At 50.0% G+C, this 27,912-nt stretch overlaps 1 protein-coding gene across 1 annotated transcript in view; it reads left to right on the top strand.

Annotated features, from left to right (window-relative positions):
- Positions 1 to 27,912, top strand: part of KSR2 (kinase suppressor of ras 2) — a gene marked incomplete at both ends in the record, with an annotated part of 270,212 nt that overhangs the window by 85,519 nt on the left and 156,781 nt on the right. The window lies entirely within an intron of this gene.

The raw sequence follows: 27,912 nt of genomic DNA, 5'->3' as shown, positions 1-27,912 counted from the left end.
GAAAGGGGGTTCCAAAGAGGAATGGCTCTAGACTGTTCTCAGTGGTAGCAGATGACAGAACAAGGAGTAATGGTCTCAAGTTGCAGTGGGGGAGATTTAGGTTGGAAATTAGGAAAAACTTTTTCACTAGGAGGGTGGTGAAACACTGGAATGCATTACCTAGGGAGGTGGTGGAATCTCCTTCCTTAGAAGTTTTTAAGGTCAGGCTTGACAAAGCCCTGGCTGGGATGATTTAATTGAGGGTCGGTCCTGCTTTGAGCAGGGGGTTGGACTAGATGACCTCCTGAGGTCCCTTCCAACCCTGATATTCTATGATTCTATGATTCCTGTTGGTGTCCCCATTCCTATTTATGTCTCTCCTGCTGACAGGATGCCTCTTTGCTCCGGACAGGCCTCTTCTCTTCTCCCATCTCTTGTTCCAGCCATTGTGGAACTTTCCAGTTCTAACGTTGTCCTTAATACAGCCAAATTCTTTTGCTGCCACTTGAACAACAGCAGAGGGGGAAGGATTGTCACTGCCTGTCCTGGGGAAGATGGTGTTAGGGCAGCTGAAGGGATGGGGAACAGAGAAGGAAATGCCAGAACCCCAGGCAAGGTCAGAGCACTGAGACCGTTGCTGTCCTGCATTTCAGGGTCAGCAGTAGCTGGTCAGTGTGAGAGAGAGCTGGGGGGTGTATGTGGGAGCGTGAGGGTGCTGGGTGCTTGTAGGTCCATCCAGAGCCAGGTACAGCCCATCGCGCCTGTCCTCTGGATATGGCTGTAGTAGTGATGTTGGGCCCCTGAATAAGGGCTGTGGGCATGGTGGCATCTTCCTGGGGTGCAGAATACTTCCTGAGGCCCTGGTGCTGTGGGTCTCTGCTGCTATTTTTGGAGAGTGGTGCAGCTGCTCCCAAGGAGGGCGTTCCCTGCCGGGTGGCTGGGCTGTGAGGAGATGCGGATGTGATGCTGACGCGCGCTCCATGGCTGCCTGCATGTGTGGGAGGCACCCAGTGGCAGCAGGGGATCTGGGGAGGTGCCCAGTGGCAGCAAGGGTGTCCGTGGCAGCCTGCACGCCTGGGGGAGCAGCTGTGGCAGGGGTCCCCTTGCCCGCAGTTTAACTGAATGAGCTGGGAGACTGCATGAGGCTCCTGGGGCTCTGCATTCTGGGAAAGGCAACGCAAGACAAAGTCTGAAAGGGATGAAATCGCCACAAGGTCCATGAACATCCCCGTTTTTGATGCTGTGAGCTGCAATCCAAGTGCTTCCCATCCCTGGCAAATGACTCTGCCTTTTCATACTCTCCCCATGTCGTGTTAAAGGTTTTCCATAAAGTCATGAACCTTTCAGTCTGAATTCCTCCCTGCCCTCCCCAGTGCTCTCCTATAGACACAGGCTGTAAACCAACCAACGGCCCGGCCCGTAGCCACAGGAAGCCTTTGACCAAGCTGCCCTCTAACTCTGTCTGCAGGAGCGACTGTGGCTTCCCTTCTTCCCTCTCCCTGAGCTTGGGATCCATCCCTCCCATCAGCCCTCTGGCTGCGGCCTCCTTCCCTGCCACCCAGCCCAGCCCTCTCCCCATTTTATTACCTCCCCCTCTAGCTCAGCAACCCTTTAAAATAAGCTCTTGTCTTGCAATTGAAGTGCATTGGAGAAGAGCAAAGCAGTGAACAAAACAAAGTCTGAATCAGTCAGCGCTGTACAGCTGATTCTCCCTCCCTCTCTTAAAGCTCCTCTGGAATTTTATATTAAAAATAATGATCAAATTTGCCAGTGACAACAAATGGCTGTAGGGCAAATGGATTTCATTCCTTCTCTTCAGTCATTTATTTAACAAGGAGACTTGCGCCATGTTTCTAGGCATTCAACACAGCACGTATTATGCTGGAGTAAATGCTATATAAAGGGAAGGAAGTGATGTTTGTGGGCACTATTGCACTCGGCTGGTGCTGATCGGGGTCGGGGTTCTCAGGGTAAATTGGTTGTTGAGTGTGCATGTGCTTGAGTGGTCCTCACTTGGGGAAGGGTCTGGAATGTGTCCGTGTCATAGGCGTTTGGGCTCTGGGGCTTGGCAAGCTCCACGGGCTCACATGGCTATTCTAGAATGTCACTGAGCCAAAGAGTCTTGTAATTATTATTTTGACGGGTTTTTCCCCCTTTTCTTCCTTACTCCTGGGCTAAGGGCACTGGTCCCTCCCTGATGCATTGGTAGCTCTTGTTAACACCAATTGGAGTTTTGCTCATGGGTGTATATTGAGGGTTTCCCCTTCTGTAATGTGAGGGTGATAACTGTTATCAGATGCAGTGCTGAGGCTCGATAAATGTTCCAGAGTGCGTTGAGATCCTTAGAAGAAGGCACTACAGTAATTCAAGGGCGCGTCTATTTATTATTGCATAGAGTTAAAGTTTGTGCTGCAAGTTGGAAGCTGCCGCTTTCTCCAAGCAAAATTGGAAGAGACGAAAAGTATGTAATGTCTCCTTAATGATGGTGATGCCAGCAAGAACGAGATCAATAAGACTAAGGCCATTGAGGGCTCAGCACTGTCTGGTGGTGCTTTGCTTCGCGTGAGAGGCCTCTCTGCTCGCACCCCGCATGGGGGTGTGTAAGGAGTCAGAGCCCTGGTGTCTGTTGCTGTTCGGGATGCTGAGATTCATCTACACAATTTCTCAGGGGATTAATGATCTTTGAGGTGGCAGCAGTTCAGATGCTGCCCGCTGTGTCACTGTATATGAATATTAATTTCCTCTAGACAAGATTATTACCAGTTCTTCATTTAAACGCTGCAGGAAGTAAATAAACACATTCATAGACTGGATAATGCTTCCAAAGGAAACAGCCCTTCCCATGCCTTCAAGCACTGGAAAGAAAAATAGAGGCACGTTAATGTGGTCCTGCAATTCTTACTCAGGTGGGCAGCCGTCTGGGTTATTGAGCATGCCCTGTAGGAGTAAGGGTGGCAGGGTCAGCTTCCTAGCGTATGTCTACACGAGAGTCGGAGGTGTGACTCCAGCCCGTGTAGACATACCTCAGCTCACTGTACTCTCGCTAGCTCAGGAACCAATGGGAGTGACGCTGCAGCAGCAAGGACTTGGCACTGGCTGGCCTCTTGAGTCCCTTTGTTCAGTGACAACCCCATTGAGACTGATAGGAGTGAACTCACCTTTCAATAGGTCACGCTCGGCATAAGCTGCCCCCCCACCAAAAGGTGTGTGTGAACCCACCCAGGAGCTTTCGGTTGAGTATTGTTTGGGGGGCCGGGGGGGAGAGAAGAGCAGAGAGAGAGAGAGAGAGGCAAGCAAACCAGGCAGTAGCGTAGGGTCCTGGAAAAAGCTAGAAAGAGCGCTTGGGGGTCTGGCGTTGGCCGAAGAGCCTTTGGGGGCTGCTGGCTGTGAAACTGCTCCTGTTGTTCTTATTTCCTTCTGCGTTCAGAGCCACAGGCCGTTGTACTTCCCTTGCACATAAACAAGGCTGCATCTTAACTAGCTTTCAGTTTTCTGCGTTACAGAAGGCCTATTTTAAGCTAGATACCAAAACTGTATGGAGGGGACAGGCACGTTCACGGAGTGACCTGGCGCTTGTCCAACTTGTAAGATACTTACATCAGAACTATGTCATTTCTCCTGGAGTGCAATGGCATTTTATACATCTCTGCTTTAAGGACAGCATCTGATCCCGGTGTATCATCCCCTCTGTGTTCAGGCAACATGGCTGGTTATCCATTGGTTGTGGAACCGGTAGAAGCCGGATGCTGAGGCTTCTGTAAAACCTGCTCTAAACTTGCCTGGTAAACATCTGTCAAACTGTAACTGTCTGCCACTGAAAACCATCTTTGATCTCCATCGAGGCTTGCTCATGCTGAAATGGCTGACATGCCTTTTTATCTTTTGTGTGCGTTTAGCGTTCTCTAGAATCCAGTAGCTTTTGAGAAGATAATAAATGTTTGACTGATTTTGCACTGTGAGCACAGATGATCTATTCAGCTACCGGTACACGTGTAGACTGACACCTCAGCAATGCACATGAAGCAATTTGTACCTGCTACTTCATTTGAAAAAGAGCATCGTATATTTAGCAAATTTTTGCATAAAATTACATGCACGTCTAATATTCAGCTTGTACCCACTTTCATGTTGAAGTGATGTTGCGTTTACTCTTTTGTGCACTCATTTACATGTATAAGCATATGAAAGGGGTGCATTCATCTCCCCTGTCAGTTCTGTAAACTTACAGTATGGGAGAATGGCCTCTTCCCAGCCAAAGGGAGCTGCTGCTGGAGGGGGAGTGTAAGCAAAGGACTAGCTGTGCGATACACCTAGTGAAAGGGTCAGGAACCTCAGAACTGTTCTAGAGTAAAACAAACCTGTGATAAATTTGCATACTTTACAGTTATATATCTTCCATCTCCAGGGTCCCAGTCTCCTGTACGAATTGCAGTAGAGAAGAGACAGGACCGAACTGTAATGAACGTAAAGGGGAGTGATTCTTAAGTGAGGCTGCTGGCCTCCGACAGCTCCTGTGGCGTTCTCTAGCTCCCATGCTGGTGCCCAGTGGACCCACCCTTAGCCGCCAGGGAATGTACCGCTGACATCATTACACCAGCTGGTTTACCGACAGCGCTGCTGTAACGCAGGCCTGCCGCCCACCCCCGGATGCTGGGCGGCATACAGCGCTCTGTACAACAGCCCGGGGAGGGACCTGCCGGCCATGCCCTAAAGGACAAACCATTTCTCTAACAAATACCACAGAGTCTTTAATATCTATGCAGAATTGGCAGGGCCGTCAACTTAGAGGCCTCCTCTGAAATACCCCTAACCTATGAACTGCATTTATGGGTCTTGCCTTATCTACCTAGGAAAGAGGACGTTCTCTATTGTCCCTGGGTGACTAAACCACCGCTGCCCCCAGTCTGGATTTTGAAGCTGTAATGGTTTAACTGGACATAGAGCAGCCGCTAGTATGTTTTTGGGAGTCTGATGTATCCACTCAGTTTTCATTTCAGTCCAGTGTCAGCATATTCCTATACAGGGCCCACATGGTCCCCCTTGAAGTGCAGTAGGAAAATTCCCATTGATTTCATTGGGAGCAGGATTGGGCCCACTGTTCTGTATGACACTGTAGCTACAAGGAAGGAGCAGGAAGTATCTCAGTGCTGAGTATTGTCTCCTCTCTGTATGGCCTCTCTTTAAGCCACCTCTTTATAGCCTGCCTGTCCTGGAAGAGAGTGTAACTTGCACTCGTGGTGTATTATGAAGGTCTGTTAAAACAGAAATGTAAAGCCAGGAAATAGCTGTTTGTTTGAAAGCTTCCTTCTCTCTTCTCATATTTTGTCAGGTCCCCTGGAGTGAAGGTTACATTCTCATTTAGTCAGTTGCCCAGCTGTGACTAAAGGAAAAATGACCCTGAACGGGTAATGTCTCTGCATTGGAAGGTATCATTCAGAGCTAAATAACCCCTTATGTGGACACAGTGGCATTCAGAAGCCTCACTGTGCTTTCTGTTGTGATGCATTTGCATCTCCAGCGGACCTTTGCAGGAGGAATTCTTGTTTTCTTGTCCTAGCACTCAAGAATGCCCTGGTTTCTGAAGATGCCTGAAATGTTATTAATGGGAATATTAGCACAGCCAAATTCCATGGAGAATCTAAATGAGCACTATTGGTTTCAGACCTTCCGCTTTGCTTTTTGATCCCGAGAAGGCCGGGGCTCGTTTTTCTGAAATTACCAGAAGTGTGTTGCAAATTGGCTGTGCTCCAGGAAGTATTCTGTTGTTGTCTCATTACTTTGCTTTGCTGATATGGAAACTTTAATTAAGCTGCTGCTTTTCCCTGCAAAACTCCATTTGAAATATTGTCAAAAGCATTTGCCTTTTACTGGCTGCTTAAGAGAATGGTTGAACTGGATGTAAACCTTCATGTGACCCACAGGCAAATGCTTGCCCCTTGGGTTGTCATCTCTGCCTGGTAAAGGTGTATATAAATACTGCTGAATTACAACTGGTGTAAAGGACTGCACCATTTGCAAAAGTAGTAGACGCTCAAGGCTCCTGACACTGGAATAAACCTCAGGGTGTGACTTCACTAGGCAAAAAGGTGTGAGCTACATTGGTAACTAGCAGGAGGTAAAAAGAAAAGGAGGACTTGTGGCACCTTAGAGACTAACAAATTTATTAGAGCATAAGCTTTCGTGAGCTACAGCTCACTTCATCGGATGCATACAGTGGAAAATATAGCGGGGAGATTTTATATACACAGAGAACATGAAACAATGGGTGTTATCATACAGACTGGAACAAGAGGGATCAGGAAAGGTTAGCTATTACCAGCAGGAGAGCGGGGGGGTGGGGAACCTTTTGTAGTGATAATCAAGGTTGGCCATTTCCAGCAGTTGACAAGAACAGTAGGAGGGAAAATAAACAAGGGGAAATAGTTTTACTTTGTGTAATGACCCATCCACTCCCAGTCTTTATTCAAGCCTAAGTTAATTATATCCAGTTTGCAAATTAATTCCAATTCAGCAGTCTCTTGTTGGAGTCTGTTTCTGAAGTTTTTTTGTTGAAGAATTGCCACTTCTGGTCTGTAATCGAGTGACCAAAGAGATTGAAGTGTTCTCCGACTGGTTTTTGAATGTTGTAATTCTTGACGTCTGATTTGTGTCCATTTATTCTTTTGTGTAGAGACTGTCCAGTTTGGCCAATGTACATGGCAGAGAGCATTGCTGGCACATGATGGCATATATCACATTGGTAGATGCGCAGGTGAACGAACCTCTGATAGTGTGGCTGATGTGATTAGACCCTATGATGGTGTCCCTTGAATAGATATGTGGACACAGTTGGCAATGGGCTTTGTTGCAAGGATAGGTTCCTGGGTTAGTGTTTTTGTTGTGTGGTGTGTGGTTGCTGGTGAGTATTTGCTTCAGGTTGGGGGGCTGTCTGTAAGCAAGGACTGGCCTGTCTCCCAAGATCTGTGAGAGTGATGGGTCGTCCTTCAGGATAGGTTGTAGATCCTTGATGATGCGTTGGAGAGGTTTTAGTTGGGGGCTGAAGGTGATGGCTAGTGGCGTTCTGTTATTTTCTTTGTTGGGCTTGTCCTGTAGTAGGTAACTTCTGGGTACTCTTCTGGCTCTGTCAATCTGTTTCTTCACTTCAGCAGGTGGGTATTGTAGTTGTAAGAATACTTGATAGAGATCTTGTAGGTGTTTGTCTCTGTCTGAAGGGTTGGAGCAAATGCGATTGTATCGTAGAGCTTGGCTGTAGACAGTGGATTGTGTGATGTGGTCTGGATGAAAGCTGGAGGCATGTAGGTAAGTATAGCGGTCAGTAGGTTTCCGGTATAGGGTGGTGTTTATGTGACCATCACTTACTAGCACTGTAGTGTCCAGGAAGTGGATCTCTTGTGTGGACTGGTCCAGGCTGAGGTTGATGGTGGGATGGAAATTGTTGAAATCATGGTGGAATTCCTCAAGAGTTTCTTTTCCATGGGTCCAGATGATGCTGATGTCATCAATATAGCGCAAGTAGAGTAGAGGCGTTAGGGGACGAGAGCTGAGGAAGCGTTGTTCTAAGTCAGCCATTGAAATGTTGGCATACTGTGGGGCAATGCCGCTGATTTGAAGGTATACATTGTCCCCAAATGTGAAATAGTTATGGGTGAGGACAAAGTCACAAAGTTCAGCCACCAGGTTTGCCGTGACATTATGGGGGATACTGTTCTTGACGGCTCGTGATCACTCTTGTTCCAGTCTGTATGGTAACACCCATTGTTTCATGTTCTCTGTGTATATAATATCTCCCCACTATATTTTCCACTGTATGCATACTATGAAGTGAGGTGTAGCTCACGAAAGCTTATGCGCTAATAAATTTGTTAGTCTCTAAGGTGCCACACGTACTCCTTTTCTTTTTACGGATACAGACTAACACGGCTGCTACTCTGAAACCTAGCAGAAGGTAAAATCCTAGTGAAGACAAGGCAGCTTGCAGTCTTCACACATATTAGCAGGTTGAGGTAAGGACTATGGGGGAGGCTAGGGTTTACCTTGACCTGATAACTCCTGGTAAAACTACAAACTACCTTGTGTTCAGTAGGATTTTACCTCCTGTCACTAGTTCCCGCAGGCTGAGACATGCACCCTTTTCCCTAGTGGAGACAAGGCCTGAAAAGGTGACTAAGGTGGAGTCTCTAATTTCCAGGCAAAGCAGACAGGACCTGACATCTTAAGGTTCCCCCCCCCCCCCCCAAGGGTTTTCTCACTAGGCATGGCATGGAACTCAGGTTGTTTATCTGGGAAGGCTGCAATTTGAACGTGTGGTTCCAATGAGTGTGTCTCTTTCAGGCAATGAATCCCTTCATTTCATCATGCGTTCATTCTTGATGACAGTCATGCCAGCTGTAAATTTTCCAAAACAAGAAATCCTAGCACTCATTGCAGGTCTTACACATAAAATGGTGCATGAACACACAAAATCTGCATGACTGTACAGTGGTGCAAATACAATATTCTTTCTTAGCAGCTAACAACTCTTTGCCGAGATTCATCCATGCTAAGTCTTTGAACTGGCCATTGAGTATAAAGTGGAGGAAATTAAAACGTTTGAAAGCGATAACTGAAATCTCTCCCAGAAATGGATGTCTTCAGTGATTAAGAGGTAGAACCTCATCTACTTGTGTGGGGAATTTATACACTTATTTCCCACTACTCATTTACGAGAGAGAGAGAGAGAGATCTTTAACATTAGGAATGGAAAAACCTAAATTAGGAATGGCTTAATCCCATCTACGTCTGAAAGTGTTTTGCAAGGAGTGGCTCCTCTAAAATCCTTTAAATTGACCCTTTATTTCTCCCCAAGAAGCCACCTGGTGCGCTTGATCCTCCACCCAGTGAAGGGTTGGGCACAGCTCTGTGGGGAACATTTTCAAATGTGTCCCAGACACTTAAGAGCCTAAATTCTATTGGCTCCCACTGGGACCTAAGATCCTAAATCACTTAGGATTACCTCTCTGTCTTAGGCATTTGTCTGGCACTTATTGCGTTACTCTCTGAATGCTTTTCCTTTCCTTTGGTCTGGTAGAGGCTTACAGATAATTTCCCTCCAGAGTGTAAGCCATAGGAGTCTTGGGTTACTTGGAACAGATCACACGGGAACAGAGGCTCCTCTCGATTGCTCCTTTTCAGTGTATGGGGCAGATTGAGGAGAAGTGGGGGCAGAAGTGTCTGTAAAGGTATATGTACACTGCACACCACTGTCAGTGTATGTAGGGTATATGCAGCTACACGCCACGGTGAAAAGCAGGTTGCGTCCATACTTGCGGCGTGGAGCTACACATGGCAGTGAAAGGCACTGGCAGAGGGGAGGCAGTGGGGAAAGGCGCTGGCTTTAGGGAGCAGCCAGAGCTTTTCCCCATTGCTGGAGCCTCTCTCTGGGATGGGGAAAGACTCCAGCAGGGTGCGACACAGCTAAAAATAGCAGTGTAGACAGGAGAGGCACTGCTTGGTGTGTGGAGAGCTGTGGAGGGTACATATCCAAAGGGTTCAGGAGCGTCTTCACTCAACTTGCATAAGCGCTGTCTCATTGAGTACACTGCTGTTTATACCCATGCTTAGGGGGCAGGCAGGGTATGTATTCTACATGCTGCCATAAGGAGTGTGCAGTGTAGAGGTACCCGAAATCAATTCTGTGGCCCTTATATTCTGGGGCAACGAGGGGCCTATCCGGTCTGGGGGTGGCAGTGTAGAACCCTTTTGTTAGTACTGTGCCAGCCAGGGAGACCCTGTGCAGAGGTACTTTCCCAGGGGACATTTAAACCAATCTAGCAGCGTAAGGAGGGCAGAGAGAGGTGTTAGTGTAAGTGAGCAGCTCTGCATGCGGCCACCGCAGTCTCTGCTGGCCTAGGAAGCGAGGGACAGACTTTGCTCATAAACTCTGATGTCCTGCCACGTGCGAGGAGTTAGTCAGGCTTGGTCTAACTTGAAAATGGGCGATGGGGAGGATCAGATAAAATGCTCTTGAAATCCCTTGTGGCTGGAGAGCAGCAGATGGAAAATTTGCTTCATACTTCAAACAGACCTTGTAAGTTTCAGTAACGCTTCCTGTGTCTTTCGTAGATCATAGGGACGTGTGTGTGGTGGAGGAGGCTGGGAAGAAGGGGGAAGTGAGTCAGGAAGTGAGTTAAAGTTAGAGAAACTGAACTGAAGAGAACAAAATCTGCATGTTGAAAATCGGGGCGCAGGTGTTCTGAAGATAGATTCAAGGGAGGACAAATGCTGGCTCACCAAATAAGGCAGCTTGGTACTTCACAAGATGATGAGTCTTTGCAGCCATAATAGCTACAAATGCCTGCAAGGACTGCAGTTGTAATGCAGCCCCCCTACCCCACCAGGGTGCTTGGGGTGCCATGCAAACAAATCAGTGGTGATGGCTTTTTATGTTCTGCATTCCTATAGAAGCCTCCATCTGAGGCTGCATCTACACTTTGAGTTGGAAGTTTGAGGAGACATAGCCATACTAGCTTTGATTGAGTTAGCAAGCTAAAAATGGCAGGGTAGCCGGGGCGGCACCAGCAGTGGGCTGGGCTAGCTCCCTGAGTGTGATCCTGTTGAAGACCCTAGGTACATACTCGGGTAGCTAGCCCATCTAGGGTGACCAGGCAGCAAGTGTGAAAAATCAGGATGGGGGTGGTGGGTAATAGGAGCCTATATAAGAAAAAGACCCAAAAATCGGGACTGTCCCTGTAAAATCGGGACATCTGGTCACCCTAAGCCCATCCAGCCACTTGTGCCTCCACGGCTACACTGCTATTTTTAGTGCACTAGCTCAATCAGAGCTAGTGCAGGTATGTCTGCTTGAGCTGGAAATCACACCTGCCAGCTCCATACACTGAGGATCTCAAAGCACTTTGTAATCATTAATGAACTAAGCTCACATTCCCCCTGTGAAAGAGATATCATTAGCCCAGTTTTACAGATGGGGAAATGGAGTCACACAAGTTGAGTTGCCCGTAGTTACACAGTGAGCCAGCAGCAGAGCTGGGAGTGTAACCCAGGAATCCTGACTCCAGGTCTTATGTGCTGTGACCACTAGACCTTTCCCCCTCTCTCTAGCCTTGAACGTGAGGGGGAATAGGCTGAGGCAAATGCTCTGGGGGAGTCATTTCCAATCCCTGGGATGACCACATTAGGGTTTGCAGAGCATGGTGGCGGAAGTCTGTGTGCACCACCATAAATCTGTGAAAACCCACCGCTGCTCAAGCAAATTGACGGATTGTGCATGCAGCTGGCCATGCGCACGGGTGAGTGTGGCATTCATCCAGCTGATTTGCATGTAGAATTGTGCATGTCTTGTGTTTCACATGGATCTCAGACTCTGCTCTCCTGAAAATTTGGCTCTGAATACCCCGTCATAGTCCCAAGGTTGGTGTGAGCTGGAGGGGAGAAAGCCAAAGGGCTGGACAGAAAGCTTTCCTGATACACAACTGGGGAGCCACTGAGGAGCATGAGTAGACAACAGAGAAGTGACTGCCAAGTAGAGGGAATGCCCCAGAGGGAGTTGTTCTGCCTCGGGGGTCTTGTGGTTGAGCAGGTGTCCTGTGTGGTGGCCCAGCACAGAAGTCGCTGGGACTGGCTTTCAGATGGCGCGGAATGGCAGGCTTGCGCCAGCTCTTTGGAAGCTAGTCACGGACAGCATTGCAACTCTGCTGAACGTACCGCTTCCCTTCCGGCCCCCGAGGCGTGCGCGCCAGGGAGGGAGCTGGATACGCTGCTTAACAGGCTGTGAAAATGGGCCCTAATGCAAATAGTTTTCTTGATGGCTAAACGATTACTCGCACAGAATTGGAAATGCGGGGAAGGGGCTAGAGCCCATCCCGAATCGATTGACTAGCTCCTCGGACACGCGGACCGGCGAGCGGCCTTTGGAACACATTCTGGAGTTCTCCTCTTACACCACCGAGGGGAGAAAATAACCCATTGATTTATGAGAGGGTGGAAGACTCCAGGCGGGCTTGGTAACTTTTCACCACCTTTTCCCTCACAAGGATCGGGAGGAAGTATTTAGACATAGTTGGAGAGGGAGAGAGAGTGCTCCTCACAGTGCCATTGAGTTAGAATCATAGAATCATAGAATATCAGGGTTGGAAGGGACCCCAGAAGGTCATCTAGTCCAACCCCCTGCTCAAAGCAGGACCAATTCCCAGTTAAATCATCCCAGCCAGGGCTTTGTCAAGCCTGACCTTAAAAACCTCTAAGGAAGGAGATTCTACCACCTCCCTAGGTAACGCATTCCAGTGTTTCACCACCCTCTTAGTGAAAAAGTTTTTCCTAATATCCAATCTAAACCTCCCCCACTGCAACTTGAGACCATTACTCCTCGTTCTGTCATCTGCTACCATTGAGAACAGTCTAGAGCCATCCTCTTTGGAACCCCCTTTCAGGTAGTTGAAAGCAGCTATCAAATCCCCCCTCATTCTTCTCTTCTGCAGGCTAAACAATCCCAGCTCCCTCAGCCTCTCCTCATAAGTCATGTGTTCCAGTCCCCTAATCATTTTTGTTGCCCTTCGCTGGACTCTCTCCAATTTATCCACATCCTTCTTGAAGTGTGGGGCCCAAAACTGGACACAGTACTCCAGATGAGGCCTCACCAATGTCGAATAGAGGGGAACGATCACGTCCCTCGATCTGCTCGCTATGCCCCTACTTATACATCCCAAAATGCCATTGGCCTTCTTGGCAACAAGGGCACACTGCTGACTCATATCCAGCTTCTCGTCCACTGTCACCCCTAGGTCCTTTTCCGCAGAACTGCTGCCTAGCCATTCGGTCCCTAGTCTGTAGCTGTGCATTGGGTTCTTCCGTCCTAAGTGCAGGACCCTGCACTTATCCTTATTGAACCTCATCAGATTCCTTTTGGCCCAATCTTCCAATTGGTCTAGGTCCTTCTGTATCCTATCCCTCCCCTCCAGCGTATCTACCACTCCTCCCAGTTTAGTATCATCCGCAAATTTGCTGAGAGTGCAATCCACACCATCCTCCAGATCATTTATGAAGATATTGAATAAAACCGGCCCCAGGACCGACCCTTGGGGCACTCCACTTGATACCGGCTGCCAACTAGACATGGAGCCATTGATCACTACCCGTTGAGCCCGACAATCTAGCCAGCTTTCTACCCACCTTATAGTGCATTCATCCAGCCCATACTTCCTTAACTTGCTGACAAGAATACTATGGGAGACTGTGTCAAAAGCTTTGCTAAAGTCAAGAAACAATACATCCACTGCTTTCCCTTCATCCACAGAACCAGTAATCTCATCATAAAAGGCGATTAGATTAGTCAGGCATGACCTTCCCTTGGTGAATCCATGCTGGCTGTTCCTGATCACTTTCCTCTCATGCAAGTGCTTCAGGATTGATTCTTTGAGGACCTGCTCCATGATTTTTCCAGGGACTGAGGTGAGGCTGACTGGCCTGTAGTTCTGGTTTATTGCCGCAGTCTGCTTTGGAAGAGCGGGACAAAGATGATCTGCTGCAGTAGAAGTGCTGGCGGACTGTAACTCTATAAGTTTTACTGAGTGAGGAGTAGCACGTAGGTTCAGGATGCAGGAGCAGGGCATGAATCAGACGGTGACTCAGTGTAACAATATAGAGCTGGCCCCAGCATAGCGAGCCTTCAGGAAGCTCTGCCAGCTCCAGACCCTTGCCTGCCCACCGGTGTGGGAGGAGTAGCAGCCTAGTGGCAGCCTCTCCTTGCACATCTCTCTGAGCTTAGCCTCTGGCCATGTAGGTAGCACACACAAGAAAGGAGACTTGTTGTGCGCCCTTATTTCCTGGTGCAGGGGCACAGGGACGCTGACAAATGACCTTAAGCTGGGAGCGAGTCTCTCAAGCTGGGTAGACAGACACGTACTAAGTCTGCTTAAGCTAGTGCACTAAAAATAACAGCGTAGATGTTGTGGCACAGGCCAGCCACCTGCATGTGAGCCTGCCCGGCCCCCTGGACTCTGAGCTTGGGTGGCCAGCCCATGCTGCCATGTTCACGGTGCTATTTTTAGTGCACTGCTCCAGCCGAGCTAGTGCGTGTCTGTCTGCCTGGGCTGAGATGCGTGCTCCCAGCTGCCATGTAGACATATCCTAAGAGATCAACATAAGATTAATAGATACCGAGTTCCAAGCCGAATGGATTTCATAGATGTTTGTTTATTTATTTATTTATTTAGGATGCTTTAACAGGTTTACAAATCACTGCCATGTAAATATCAGAGACAAAAGGATAATTGTTATAACAGTGAGCTTTGTTTAGTGCAGTGATTCTCAACCAGGGGTAGGCGTATCTCTGAGAAAACACAGAGCTCTTCCTGGGGATACATCAACTCATCTAGATGTTTGCCTAGTTTTACAACAGGCTACATAAAAAGCACTAGTGAAGTCAGTACAAACTAAAATTTCATACAGACTTGTTTAATACTGCTTTATATACCATACACTGAAATGTAAGTACAATACTTATATTCCAATTTATTTATTTTATAATTATCTGGTAAAAATGAGAAAGTCAGCAATTTGTCAGTACTAGTGTGCTGTGAGACACTTTTGTATTTTTATGTCTGATTTTGTAAGTAAGTAGTTTTTAAGTGAGGTGAAACTTGGGCGTACAGGAGACAAATCAGACTCCTGAAAGGGGTACGGTAGTCTGGACAGGTTGAGAGCCATTGGTTTAGTGGAACACTCTTCAGTTATATAATCATCAGCTCTCTGTTTAAGAGAGCTCACAGAGTGTACCTCTTGACAGATTGGACCATCATGATCATCCGTTCTAGCCAGCAGCATAACAAAGGCTAGAGGACTTCACCCACTCATTCCTGCCTCCAACCTAGTAGCTTGTCCTGAATTGTTACAATTGCACCATTTCTGCAGCTTTGTGAGATCGGTGTTTGTGATAGTCGGTGGTTCTTGTATTTATTGCCTGATCATTTTCCTATTTAATAATGTAAATTGCAGAGGGAAAAACAGCCACCTGCATGTGGCTTTTCCCCCTCACTGGTTACAGCCAGCCGTAGCTGAATTTTACTGCTCCTTAGTTGCTAGTTAGCTAGACTGCTTGATGTCTGTGCGCTGGGGGATCCCTAATGACTAACTGACCTGTGCTGAACAGTTGGCCGTGTCAGGCAGGCCCAGGAGTTCTTTAAGGGCCAGTTGAAATAACAAATGTGCAATGTGAAGAAATAACCAAGTTTAAAAATATTGTTGATTGGTTTGTCTTGTACTGGAACAGTCTCCCCTCATTTACACCCCTCCAGCCCAATGCAGACCAACTTACTCATTTATTCCTGGGATATGGTCAAGGTAAAAATCATAGAGAAACATATGGCCTCAGCTCAGTGCCTGGCTATTAAAAGCCCAATGTGCTTTGCACTGTTGACAGGATTAGTTTCCCTCTTGCATTTCCGTGGGCTTGAAGCAGGGGAAATCAATGAGCTCACTGCTGCTGGGCTTTAGACCCGCTTTCTCCTTCAGGATTCTTGACACTGCAGTGGCTGGGTGGCAATCTCGGACAGGTGTTAAAACAAAAAACTTTCTGCAGAAGCTGTTTTTAAGTGACCGTGTGTCGACGACTCACTGGTGCAGCGCCTCCCGTCGGTCGTCCTGGGAATTAACTCTTACAGCCAGGAGCACCCTCTGCAGGCTGGTGTCTTGCTTGCTGCTGGCCTGCATGTCCCTCCTGGATCCCAGTGCCCGTTACCCAGGGGTTCTGCCCACCACAGTACCCATTCACTCTGGGTCTCCTCACCCAGGGGAACCCCAACCCTCTACCCCCCACCTTGCCTCAGTGGCCACTTCCAGTCACCATCTAGCCCCCCCTCCCTAGGGCAGACTGCAGGCTACTCATCATCGGCAAGGGGGGGTTGGACCAGCTGCCTCTGCTATCTCTGGGGTGCCCTGCTGCAGCCCCAGTACCTTTTATAGGCCTTTCACTAGGCTGCAGCTTTGCTCGGCTGGAGCTCCCCAGCCCCCTCTGCCCTTCCCCAGCACTGCTCCACCCTAGGTACCCATCTTAGCTTCCCAGGCAGCCAGGTCCTTCTCTCTCTCTAGGAAGCTAGAGAGAGTGTCTGTCCTCACTTCTGGCCCACAGCCCTCTTATAAGGGCCAGCTGGACCCTAATTAAGCTGGCCACAGCTGTGGCTGCTTTCCTAATCAGCCTAGCTTTCTTCGCTGCAGCCCTCTCTGGGGCTGCTTTAGCCCATTCAGGCAGGAGCGGGGTGACCACCCCGCTACATCGTGGAACAGTCTTTTAACAAAACCCAATCTAAATGTTGGGCTAAACTTGAGTTTGCGGCAGGTGCTTTCCCCAGCCTTTTCCAAAGCAAAAATCCAGGCACATATGAAGTCAAGACGCCTTCCCCTTCCTGGGCTTTGGCTGTTTTAACAAAGACATTAACAACTTATAGAGTTCAGCTCCAACCCTGTCTTAGTAGGTAGGAGAGCCTGATTGGTCCCCCCCATACATGCACAGATGCTTTTGTTAATCTAGGGCCAGATCTGAAGCTCTTATGTCAAGTGGCACATTAACCAGCAAGCAGACCTATTGAACTCAACGGGACGCATGGCGGAGTCTGACCCCTAACCGGTGCATGCAGCTGTGTGTAAATACCCAGTCTGCATATGCAGTTGTGGTAGTTGGACTCCAACTGCTCCTGCTGGCCAGGCTTTTAGGTTTTCAAAGCCAGCCCCAGGATCCCTGTTCTTCAGACCCCTCTTGCTTTCTGACATCCTGGTAACTAAAATGGGAGAAGATGAGCTGTCTTGTCCTTTTGTCTGGCCGTCTGCTCACTGCCTCTATAGCTGGCTCCCGGTTACCTCCCCCCGTGCACACCTCCGAGATGAATGTGCCAGGGAATGATGGGCTGGAGGGGGAGGGACGGCAAAGCATCTCCGAGAGATTTTGTATTTCTGGTAAACAAGTGGCATCCAGAAAGGGTCATTCTGTTTTTCTTGATGTGATGATTCTTCTTTGCACCTGCTCTGTTCTGTCTGTCTCTCTATCAATCTGTCCTCCACCTGTGGCACATAATTCATTCTCATGATACCCAGCAAAGCTGGCATGTCAGCTTGAAGAGAGTCAGTTCAGAAGGGCAAAGGAGTTTGCATGGGAGGGAGGGAAGGAGGGAGGGAATCCTATCGCCTCTTGGGATGGAGCTGTAGCTCGCTGCTGCCTTCCGTAGCTTTGCACACATCCGGCTGTGGAGAACCCAGCCTTGTCTAGACATCTGTGGCTGCTTTCTGTGGCGTGGTCCAAGGCTTGGGGCTGTGACCTCAGCAAAGAAGTCCAGCCACTCCAGGCTGCTCTCCCGAGCTTCCTCCCTCTTGCAGCATGTCTCCCGCTGGGGCTGTTGCGTTGTGTCTCTCGGTGGGTTGATGCTCCCGGGTTCGTGATGGCCTGTGAAAGGGCTCAGTATAACACTAGCAGTAACTTTCGCTGCCGCTCCCCCATGGTTTACCCAAGAGGTGATGCCATGAACAGGGGCCAGCCACGTCCCACTCCACCTGGCCACACCACTGAAAGCCTCCTGGAGTTGTAACCACACAATGTTTGTGCAGTTGGGCTTTGGGTGAGGTGGCCTCTGGCGCAGGGTTTCTGTGAAGGCATAAGGCTGTTCTGTTGTGGATTGCTGGCGAGCATCACACCGAGGACAGGGTGCAAAGGGACTCTGAGAAGCCACAGTGAAATGAGACTGCTTTGAATGACAGGGAAAACATCCACTTAAGTCCCAGCTTAGAACTTGCTCCTTTAAAGGCGGCTCTACGAAACCAGTGAACCAATGCCTGTTTTCAAGTGTGCTTTGTGCTCACGGGCCAAGATTTTCAAACGTGACCAGTGATCCAGGCTCTACGTTCTAGGGTGCCTCTTTTTGGCTGCTTGACTTAAGACACCTTAAAGGGTCTTCATTTTTCAGAGGGTGGGAGCTCAGCTCTTTGGGGAAATCAGGCTCCTGTAAAATGTATGAAGCGTGGCACCTAAAATCGCTAGTCGCGTGGGCGACTGGTGGGGAGGGACACCAAAGGGGGGAACAGCCAAAGGGGGGCAGGTAGCCTCACCACGTGACACCCCATGTGACTCTTCCCCGCCCCACACCCAGCCCGGGGCCCCCATGCTCTCCCCATCTCGTCCCTTCCCCATCCCACGTTACCTGGGGCGGGGGTGTGTGTTTCTGTCCCACTGCACTGCGCTGGGCAGCGTCCCCTCCAGGCAGTGTGGCTGGAGGCTGCCTGGGACTCGGGAGAGGGCTGCCACCCCGTCTCAGCACATTACCTGGCTGGGGAGGAGGGGCTCTGTCCCGCTGAGCTGAGCATCCCCTCCCATGCAGCATGTGTCCCCTTCCCTTCCGGCTCTGGGTCCACCGGCTGCTGGCCCCTTGCCTCCCCGACGGTGTTTGGGGAGGGTCATGTGACCCATCGGGCCCCTCCCACCCATCGCCCTTGTCTGGCCTTGTATTTTATTTTAACATTGGCCCGCCCCTGCTGGGCCCAGAATCACACCCCTGGTGTGTACTCGTGCCAGAGACATGGCGTGTCATGTTGTCTTCGTCCCCAGACGAAACTGACTGGGCGAGTTTCTCTGTGCAAGCTGTGCAAATTCGGTGAGTGTTTTAACAATCCGGGGTGTTGTACACGGCAAGTTTAATCTTGTTGGTGCCCCTTTAATTTAGCCCGGCACTTGCCCTTTCTCGTTTTAAAGCAAGTGCAACACTGGGGAGCGTTGAGGAGAGAAAGTTGCATTTGTATCTCAGCGGTCTCCGGAGTTCTCCAGCACAGTCCCCGGTTGCGTCCTGGGGCAGAGAGTGCGGCAGCATCATTCAGGGCACGGTTGGGGCTGGGCAGGGAGCTGAGGGGGCAGAAGGCCCCACTGTCCACCCTGCTGGCTTGGATCCGCCCTCATCGCTTCTCTAGCTGGGAGGGGAGAGCGGGAGCCATGTGCGGCATGCGCTTCCCTCCTCCAGCCAGTGGGCAGGAGGCAGACCCATAGCTACACCCCCCCCCCCCGAGGCAGCCGGGGACCATGGCCAGAGAGAGGGGTGGGCTATGCCTTGTAAAGGGCTTTAGCAAACTCCTCCCTCCTACTTCCACCTGCCCCCCCGACCCAAGGCAAGAGGGGAGCACTGAGGGATTACGTCCAGCCACACTGTGATTGGGTGCAATTACAGCTCATTTAGACATGCCTGAGCTAGCTTCGCTTGAGCCTGGATTTCAAACCCACCTGGAACCTGTGAGATGACTTGTGTGACCAGCCCATGTTGCTACTGGGAGCCACGCTAGCTAAATTAAAGGGAGCCACATTCCATGATTGCACTATAGACATATCCTTAGAGGGCTGTCAGGGTGCATTGAGAAACCTGGTTTGTGGTCCCATCTCCATCCTGGGGAATTTACTTCTGTGCCTCAACTTACCTCCATAAAATGGGGATCGTGATCCTTCCCCACTCCTAACCCACCTGTGTGCAGGGCTTTGCTACCCTGGGAGGGGAGGGTCTGCGCAGCTGCCCAGGGTGGTGATCTGAACACTGCTGCAGGAAGCGTTAAGTGTATCGTCCCGTTCCTGGGCGGCTCCGTGGCAGCTCTGTGGCAAAGGGCAAGGAGTCATCCCTGCTAGGGGAGTGTTCCTTCACTCGTCTGATCTCTGGGTTAAATATGGAAGAGATTAAACGACAGACGTAACACCGACCCCTCACACGCCTGAACCGAGATAAAAGTTCAAGGTTTGCATTCTGCTCTCTGTGTGTGCGGGTGCTCAGCAGGGGATGAGCGTTAAGTCCATCAAACCAATTGTCAAGCCACCTAATGAGCTGTAATGCACTCTGAGAGCCAGGAATCAAAGCTCAAGGACTTGCATATATTAAGGGCTCCGTCCTGAGGTCCTCACTCAGGCAATCCCCACACTGACATCACTGACAAAGTGGCCAAAGTCAGGATGCAGAACAAGGCCCTACGGGGGTTAATGTTACAGATGGGAGAGCAGGGAAAAGGCAGCAGGGTTTTCATATCCCCACCCCCTCGACCTTTCTCGGGCCCTGGGGAGGCCGCTCAGAACCTTGCCTAGTTTTCTGCATTCCTCCCTCTTGTAACTTTAAGCCCCTGAGGGCCAGATTTTTACATGCCCTTCTCAGTCACACCTAGGAAACTTCCCAGGGTATGCACCTGCATGTACAGACTGTCTTGTGGAGGCAAACTCAGGTGGACATGAGCATGCACAGCATGAGCTTAGAGAATCCATTGAGAATTTCGGCCTTTCCATGTGCATACAAACTTGAGCTAAGATGCTGGGTTAAAAGCCCGTCTGCAGAGAGGGGCAATGCAAGGGAGCAAGGTCAAGCAGGTGCGGCCGTCTGTGGACAGAGGCTGTGGAGACTAGAACTGCCAATTCCCATGGATGTTACCTTGTCTCTCGGCTGGGTACTTCCCAGCCCCGGTGGCGCAGATGGCCCTGTTGCCACTTTCCCATTGACTGCTGCTGGATTCTGGTGAGCTTTGGAGCATCCGGTGGTTACCAGGCTAGTTTAGGTGTTTGTATTGAAGTAGTGCCTGGGGGCTTTGAGGTGCTAGGCACTGTACAACACAGTGAGAGATGGTCCCGGCTCCAAAGAGCTTGCAGTCTGGACCATACACAGGTAAACAGAGGGGAAGAGACTTGCCAAGGACAGTGGCTGAGCTGGGAATGGAACCCAGCTCTCCTGACTCTTTCTCCGGGGCGCAGTCCACTCGGGGTAACATGTTCACAAGTCTCATTGAAAGCCTCGGGGACTTGGATTCCTAAGTCACTTCCACCCTTTTGCACGTTACCCTAGCTGGGAATGTACAGGGACAGATTCACAGCTGAGGATCCGGGTGCTAGGCTGTGTCCCATCCCCCGTTGGGCAGCGTTGGGGCAAAGGAGGCTTACGGAGCAGGAGAGTTGCTCTAGCCAAGGGGTCGGTGACCTTTCAGAGGCGGTGTGCCGAGGCTTCACCGGTTCACTCTAATTTAAGGTTTTGCATGCCAGTAATACATTTTAATGCTTTTGGAAGGTCTCTTTCTGTAAGTCTATGATATGGAACTAAACTATTGTTGTATGTAAAGTAAATAAGGTTTTTCAAAGGTTTAAAAAGCTTCATTTAAAATTAAATTAAAATGCAGAGCCCCCCCGACCGGTGGCCAGGACCCAAGCAGGGTGAGTGCCCCTGGAAATCAGCTCGGGGGCCACCTTTGGCAGGTGTGCCATAGGTTGCCTACCCCTGCTCTAGCCATTGCAGTTCCACACTTGTTGCTTGGCAGCACATCTGCCTTTTGCCTGCTGCCTAATCACACTCCTGTTCCTTTCTCCTTCTCTTTTGCTTTGGATTTGTTCCTTTTTAGCGGGTTGAAGACTTTATATATCCCCCGCTCTCAGCCTGTTAGCTCTACGAAGGGAGGACAAGCGAGAGAGACAGCTTTAGAGGAGTTTTCCCCAGTCCTCTCTTTGTTCCCATTTCTCAAGCGGTTTGCAGCCATCCTTCCCTGAATCCGTGCGACACCAAGAGACGGATGGATGATGTCAGTCAGCTATCATCATTCATCCTTTTAAAATTTCAATTTTTTTTTCAGAGCAAGAGGGGGGAATCTCTGTCCAAAATCACTCATCCTTCCTAATAATGAGAGCTGTCACCAGCCTGGCTTGGCTAGGAAATGATCCTCTCTGTAAATATTTGGTCTGTAACTGATTTATGGGTGGAAAAAAATAAGATTAGTAGTTAATCACCATGCTGCAGGAAGCTCTATTGGGCTGGATGCCTGCGAAGAGCACGTTGAGGAGACAATGCCGGGGGCTCTGTCTGGGATGAGCTCAGAGGCTGGGCTGGAGCTCAGCTTTGTCGCAAGTGGAGTGAACTCACTGGTGTCTCATTGGGCCACGTGTTTCCAGAAAGGCTGCTTACAATTTGCAGTGACCCTTGGCATGGTCCATTAGCAGGGTTAGAACCTAAGAGTTTCAGGTCTGTAGTAAAGATTTCTGATACTTGAGCTGAAGGAGTAACTCTTCCATGGGGACCAGCCCCTACTGGGTATGTGACACACACTCTGTAAATGTGAGTGGCATTTAAATGGTACCACGGGAGCAGCTTGTTTGTGTAAATCTTTCTGAAGCTGTTCTGGAGTGTGTCTATGGAGAGTGCTGTGATGTGGGGATACTTGTGGGAAAGGAAAATGTGGGGATGAGAAATGGAAACAAGGGACTCAAAGCAGTGCTGGAAAAGAGCCAGGACTGGTTCAGGCCAGGCTGCCAACCTGCAGCTGCTGGACTCCCCACGGACACATGGGCTCCAGCCCAAGCCTGGAACATTGGTGTGAACTTTCCTGTGGCTGACTGGCAGTTCTCTGTTGCAACCCTCCTCTCAGAAATTGAGAGACTTCTCTTCTTATTCTCTATCTCCTGCTCTAACCACTTGCTACCCTTCCTCCCGGCAGTGAAATCCCCTGTAGGATTGATTGTCCTGCTGAAAAGGGGATTGTCCTCTCCAAATTCCTTTCTGCCACTGCTAATGGGCTCTCCAGTGACAGGGGTCCTAGGATCTGAGGAGTTCTGGGACCACAAAGGAGTTCAGAGTCTCAGCTGCCCATTGTCTCCAGGCTCGCCTTGAAACTGCAGCTGCTTTCAGAGTCAGCTGTATTGACCAGATGATAATTAGGGATATTTGTAAAGGTCCCACTACGGTTGCAAAACTTAGCTCATCCCATGGTTTTCTGCTTGTCTCTGTAGAGGATAAATCTGTTGCTAGGGGCTGCAGAGAGCTGGACTTGTCACCATGGAGACAGCAGCAGGGGGTACCCTGGAAGCATGGAAGGCTTGGAAACCTGGGGACAGGTGTCTGGGGTTGGGCTGGCTCTTAGCAGGTGAAGACACATGATTACATGCTGGTGTATTCGTCTCCAACTCCGTGGGAGCCCCGTTGAGGGCTTCCTGGGGCCATTACCCCCAAATGCCACAGTCCTTTGCTCCTGCCTGCTTCAGAGGCAGGAGGCTACATTGCAGAACTTCATCTGATGCAATTGTCTGTTTGGGTAGCGAGCCCACACGCTGCGCAAAGTGAACGAAACAAGCCCCTTGATGGCGAGTTGTTTGCACAGAGACATTGAAATGAGCAGCAGCTTTTCCTGTGCAAGGAAACAATTAGTGCATTAGAGTTCGGTTTAATTTTCACATGCTATGGAGGACTGTTAAACGCGCGGGGTGCCGCAGGGCGGTCATTTCCTAGCAATTGGCGTCTCCAGATGCCCGTGGCGTTGTCATGGATTTGGGGTTATCGGAGATGTGCTGTGGTTGAGAGGAAGGGGAAGATGCTGTTGTGGTGACGGCCCAGGGCAGCGAGCCAGAGGGTTCTGGTCTTGGCTCCGCCACTGCCTTCTTGTGTGATTTTTGGGAAGCCACTTCACCTCTCCAGGCCTCAGTCTCCCTCTGTGTACAGAGACGGTGATAATGCTGGAGGTGACCCCCCTGGCAGGCTGTGGGGGGAGGGCGGGGGGACATTGCTCCTGTGGACATTGCTATATTGTTAATGGAGAAGGGCTCATGTTATGAAGTCCTTCCTTGTGTTGCCTGAAACCAAACCAGGTGGGAGGGGGAGGGCACGCAATAGCACCCACAGAGCTGTCTGGGCTTTGGGGTGAGCTGAGCTGTTCTCTGGGGCTGGAATGTTCAGAGGGACCAAAGGGAATTAGGTCCCGGAATCCCACTGAATTGCTCGGGGATTTGGTACCTGACTCACTTAGGCTATCCCGACATCTAAACGCTGTAGGCTATCCCAGCCTGAATGCCTTGCAAGGATTATGTGGGGCTTTACCTTGCCTAGGCCCCAGCCCCTTCTGCTTCAGTAAAACTATCAACTCCTCCTCTGTGCCAGGGAGGACGGTGCTAGGGATGGTACAGAACAGAACTGGGCACCGGCCCTTCTGCTTGGGGTCCTTCGTCTCTGGCTCCTGTGTTAGATTGCATACTTTTTTGGCTTCTTCAGCCAAATTCCTGGGGACAGGTGGTGTGAGGAGACCCCCCTCTGCAATAGATTTCTGGAGACAAGAGCATCTTCCCCTGGGGAAGGGGTGCAGTTTAGCTGAAATCCCCCATCAGAGACATCTCCCGCTCTGTGTGTGTGTGTGATTTATTCTATGAGATGCTGAGTTGGGGGAAGGGGGGAAATCCCGTGTATTAGAATCCCTTTGGGGAGGGGCCTGTCTTCCTCAAATTCCCCTGCAGGTATCTCCTGTATCCAGTTTTCAAGGGTCAGTGGACCCTGCTGTGAAGTGTGTGAGAAGCTAGCCTGTCTCGCTTCGGCTTCCCTCAGGAGCTGGCAGGTTGGGTCTGTGGGGGAGGGATGGGGCACCTCCCACGCTGGACTCGAAGGGGGCTGGGTGGATCCCTCAGCCATGGGGGAGGCCATTCATTGGAAGTCTGCCCTGGTGCAGAAGGAGACTCTGATACCATGGCGCATGGTGGGGCTGGGCTGGCTGGAATCTCTCTTATGAGCCACTGGACAAGGGGATGGGTTTAGCGGCTTTAGAAACAAGGAAGGAAATGCTGCTGACACGTAGAAGAGCTGTGCCAAAGCCGCCGGCCCATAATTCAAACGTGCACCACAGGGGCTGTCTCTGCCTGGCCCAAGCGCTCGAGACGACCTCTCGTGGTCGCTGGGCCAATGACTGTAAACCTGACGCAGAACCTCGGAGTAACGCGGTCCCTGGAGCGTTCGGCCTCGGTGCTAAGGTCTGTCAGGAGACAGACTTGGCTGCCAATCTCACGCCCTCTCCAGCCATCACTGACCAAGCATGCTGAGGTGCTGGCCAGACCCATCAGCAGGAGCGACGCTGGGGAGGCCTCTGCTTCTTGCACTGGAGCTGTAGAGGGCTGATCCCTCCGTCATCGGAGGGTTAATATGATTCATTCTCTTCCCTTGCCACCCCTGCATTGTTGTTAACTAATTAGTTACAACCGTGTAACCAGAAAGCAAATGCACCTGATTGAATAAGAGGCTGTAATTCAAGCAGGAGTCGATGCTAACCTCATAAATCGTGAGAAAATGTCGCCAGCGGTTTCTGAGTGTCAGAGCCTGGGCGGCTGATTGATGGCCCTGGGAGCCCCTCCAGGCCCCGGAATTGTTTATTGATAACATCAAGGGCTATTGCCCTGCCTGCTCCCTGCCAGAGAGGACAGAAAAAACGCCAGCAACCACCCAAAAAAACCTCTCCGGGATTAATGAAAGGGACCTGGGCTTCCTTAATGGACGCTGTGGCCTCAGTGGGAACATTGTGTTTGTGAGAAGAGCAGAAAGTGCTGTAACCGGAGATCCCAGGGACTGGGGCAGTGAGGGAGGGTGGGAAGTGCTACAGAAGAAGCTCTCTCTAGCAGCTCCTCAGGACGCAGGCCGGCTACGGTAGCCAGTGAGGCACCTTCCTTCCTTCTCTCCACCCCACGTGTTAATTGACATGCTTCCAGGCCAAATCCTCAGAGGGGCTGAGCACCCGCAATCCCGTTGACTTCAGCAGGTGGCATGAGTGTTTCACCCCTGTGCAAAGGCCCCATCTGAGGCCTGTGTGCCAGTCGCATCCCACGCTAGCTCTGTTTTGAGGGCTGAAGTGATGCCATGTCCCTGGGCTGACTCCCTCCCTGCATGGGGTGAATTTCACCCAAGGTGCTCACACCACTCAGAGTCTGGCCCTTTATACCCCCTTTGCCCTCCACCAGTGCACACTGACTCCCCATCAGTCCTCGTTTGACAGTGCCAGGCAGGATCTAATTCAATCGGACAAGCTAGCAGCGCGGAGAGAAAAATCTGCATCTTCCCTCCACCTCCAAGAACAGCTGATTGTTACTGGGGAGCCCCGAATTTTTGGCCAGCACATGGCTGGCTAAACTGCCCACTTGGCCGGCGTGTGCCCTGCCTCAGATCAGTGGGGGGGGGGGGCGTGCTCTTTGGGGCACCCACATAAATGGGTTTATGGACTGGCCTCTTGCTTTGAAAGTTGGCCCTTAGCCCAGAGTCCCAGTGGAAAGTTGTATGGATTTCTTCTGCCAGTCTGGGGCTCAGGAAATGTGGCTTTACCAGACCTCCTGTGTGACTTTGGGCAAGTCACTTTAGCCTCCCTGTGCCTCAGTTTCTCTTCTGTACAATGGAGACAAAAGCACTGGCCTGCCTCCCCCGGCTGTGGTGTGGAAAGCCAAATTAGAGGGTGAGGCACTCAGACATGACAGCTATGGGGGCCGTCACTGCTGGTGTATTAATTTAGATGGCATAAAAGAGCCAAATGCGTCAAAGTTACCCAGGCACTGTCCAGCGTTAACCAGTGTTCCATAAGGTCTGAGCTTTGGTATACAGAGCCCTCAGCCTGCTAGTGCCATGGCAAACACACCATTGAAATTCCTTTTAACCTTTTAGTGAAGACAAAGACAAGAAGGAAAACCAGTTCCATCATTTGAAATGTAAAGTATTAAATAAGACTTTCATTGCACCGACTTTCCTTGTTCCCTTTCCCTTTAGCTGGAGAGAGTTTTGGAGGGAAAAACCCCTTGTCTGACCGTCTCTTCAATGGCCTCAAAGATGGGACTAACTGTCCTTTAGGGGAAAAGAGAAAGAAGTTAGTTGAGATGAGCTGGAGCTGTTGCTGCTGTTGAAGTCTGATCCCATTTCGTCCCAGATGGTGGTTGGGATTTAGTTGGAGCTGGGAGGGGTGGAAGGTGTCATCTGACCTGGTTTGGTCAGGGCATCCCTCAGGTTAGGACGAAGAAGGTCCAAGGTCCCAGGAGATGGTGAGGGTAGCCATGATGGTGAAGCTCACTCCAGTAGCCTCTGTCTTGTTCATCCATCATTTCCCCCTCAGAGTCTCTTTCTTTAAGGATCCCAAAATGGAGTGATGGGTGAAACAGCCCTTCCCCTTAATATTTGTCCACCAATTAGGCCTATGTTGATTTCATTCATTAGTTTGTGGTTCCACATCTTCTGATTTCAACACAGTCCATGGGTTATATCGGTAGCCTTTTGCTATAGACGAATCCATTCTGTCTCCCGTTTGTGCCTTTTCCCATCAACACTTATTGGAGGTTATTGTGACACTTATGAACTTTCACGCACTTTTTACAGCTGTGCTCACAATTAGAGTAAATGTGTAGGCCCTGCCCAATTACCACAACAAAACCTCTGTTGTAGCCCCGGACCAGATCCTCTGGTGGTCTAAATTGGCATAATTCTGCTGAAGTCCATGGAGCTGCACTGATTAGCACCAGCTGAGAATCTGACCCCAGAATCATCATCTCATTCATCAACTTGCCAAACTGGGCGATACATTTTAAATTGACTGGAATGGAACGATGTTAAAAAACTGCAAAGAAATTCCAGTTGAACACCCGCAGGTGCAGTAGAGCTCCTGTCTCTCGACTTGTCCGTAAAACAGCTGGCCTACTGTTGGCATTATATTAATGATAAATGGTGCCTGTTGTCTGTGTGGCCAAAGAATCCAGGTAGGAGATTTTGAAAGATGCCTATGGGATTTGAGTTCCCAGTACCCTAAAGGCACGGGAATTGGGTGTCTAACCTCCCCCAGGTAGCTTTGAAAGTCTCAGCCCTAAAGTTTAGTGGCTCCAACAACATTTATATCTCTGTCTGTCTTGTACTGCTGCCCATCACCATGGTATCTGGACTCCTTCCATGTTAAATCAATAGCATTAGCAAAGTCCCTAGTGCATGTTATGGTGTCTCTGGCTTCTCTCCAGCATTGGGATATAAACTCTGTTTGGGATAGGGTGATTTTTTTAAATTCATTTTGTGGATTTGTGAGGCTGTTTTCAGGGTTTTTTGTGGGAGAGGGTTTGGGTTGGTGTCGATGTGTCATTGTTGTGATGGTGGATAGACCTTATCAAACAGGAAAGTTTGGTACCCAGTTTTGTGCACATAA

This window comes from Lepidochelys olivacea (assembly GCF_965140295.1).
Source record: "Lepidochelys olivacea isolate rLepOli2 genome assembly, chromosome: 15".
NCBI lineage: Eukaryota > Metazoa > Chordata > Testudines > Cheloniidae > Lepidochelys > Lepidochelys olivacea.
This window is presented reverse-complemented; position numbering and strand designations above follow the sequence as displayed.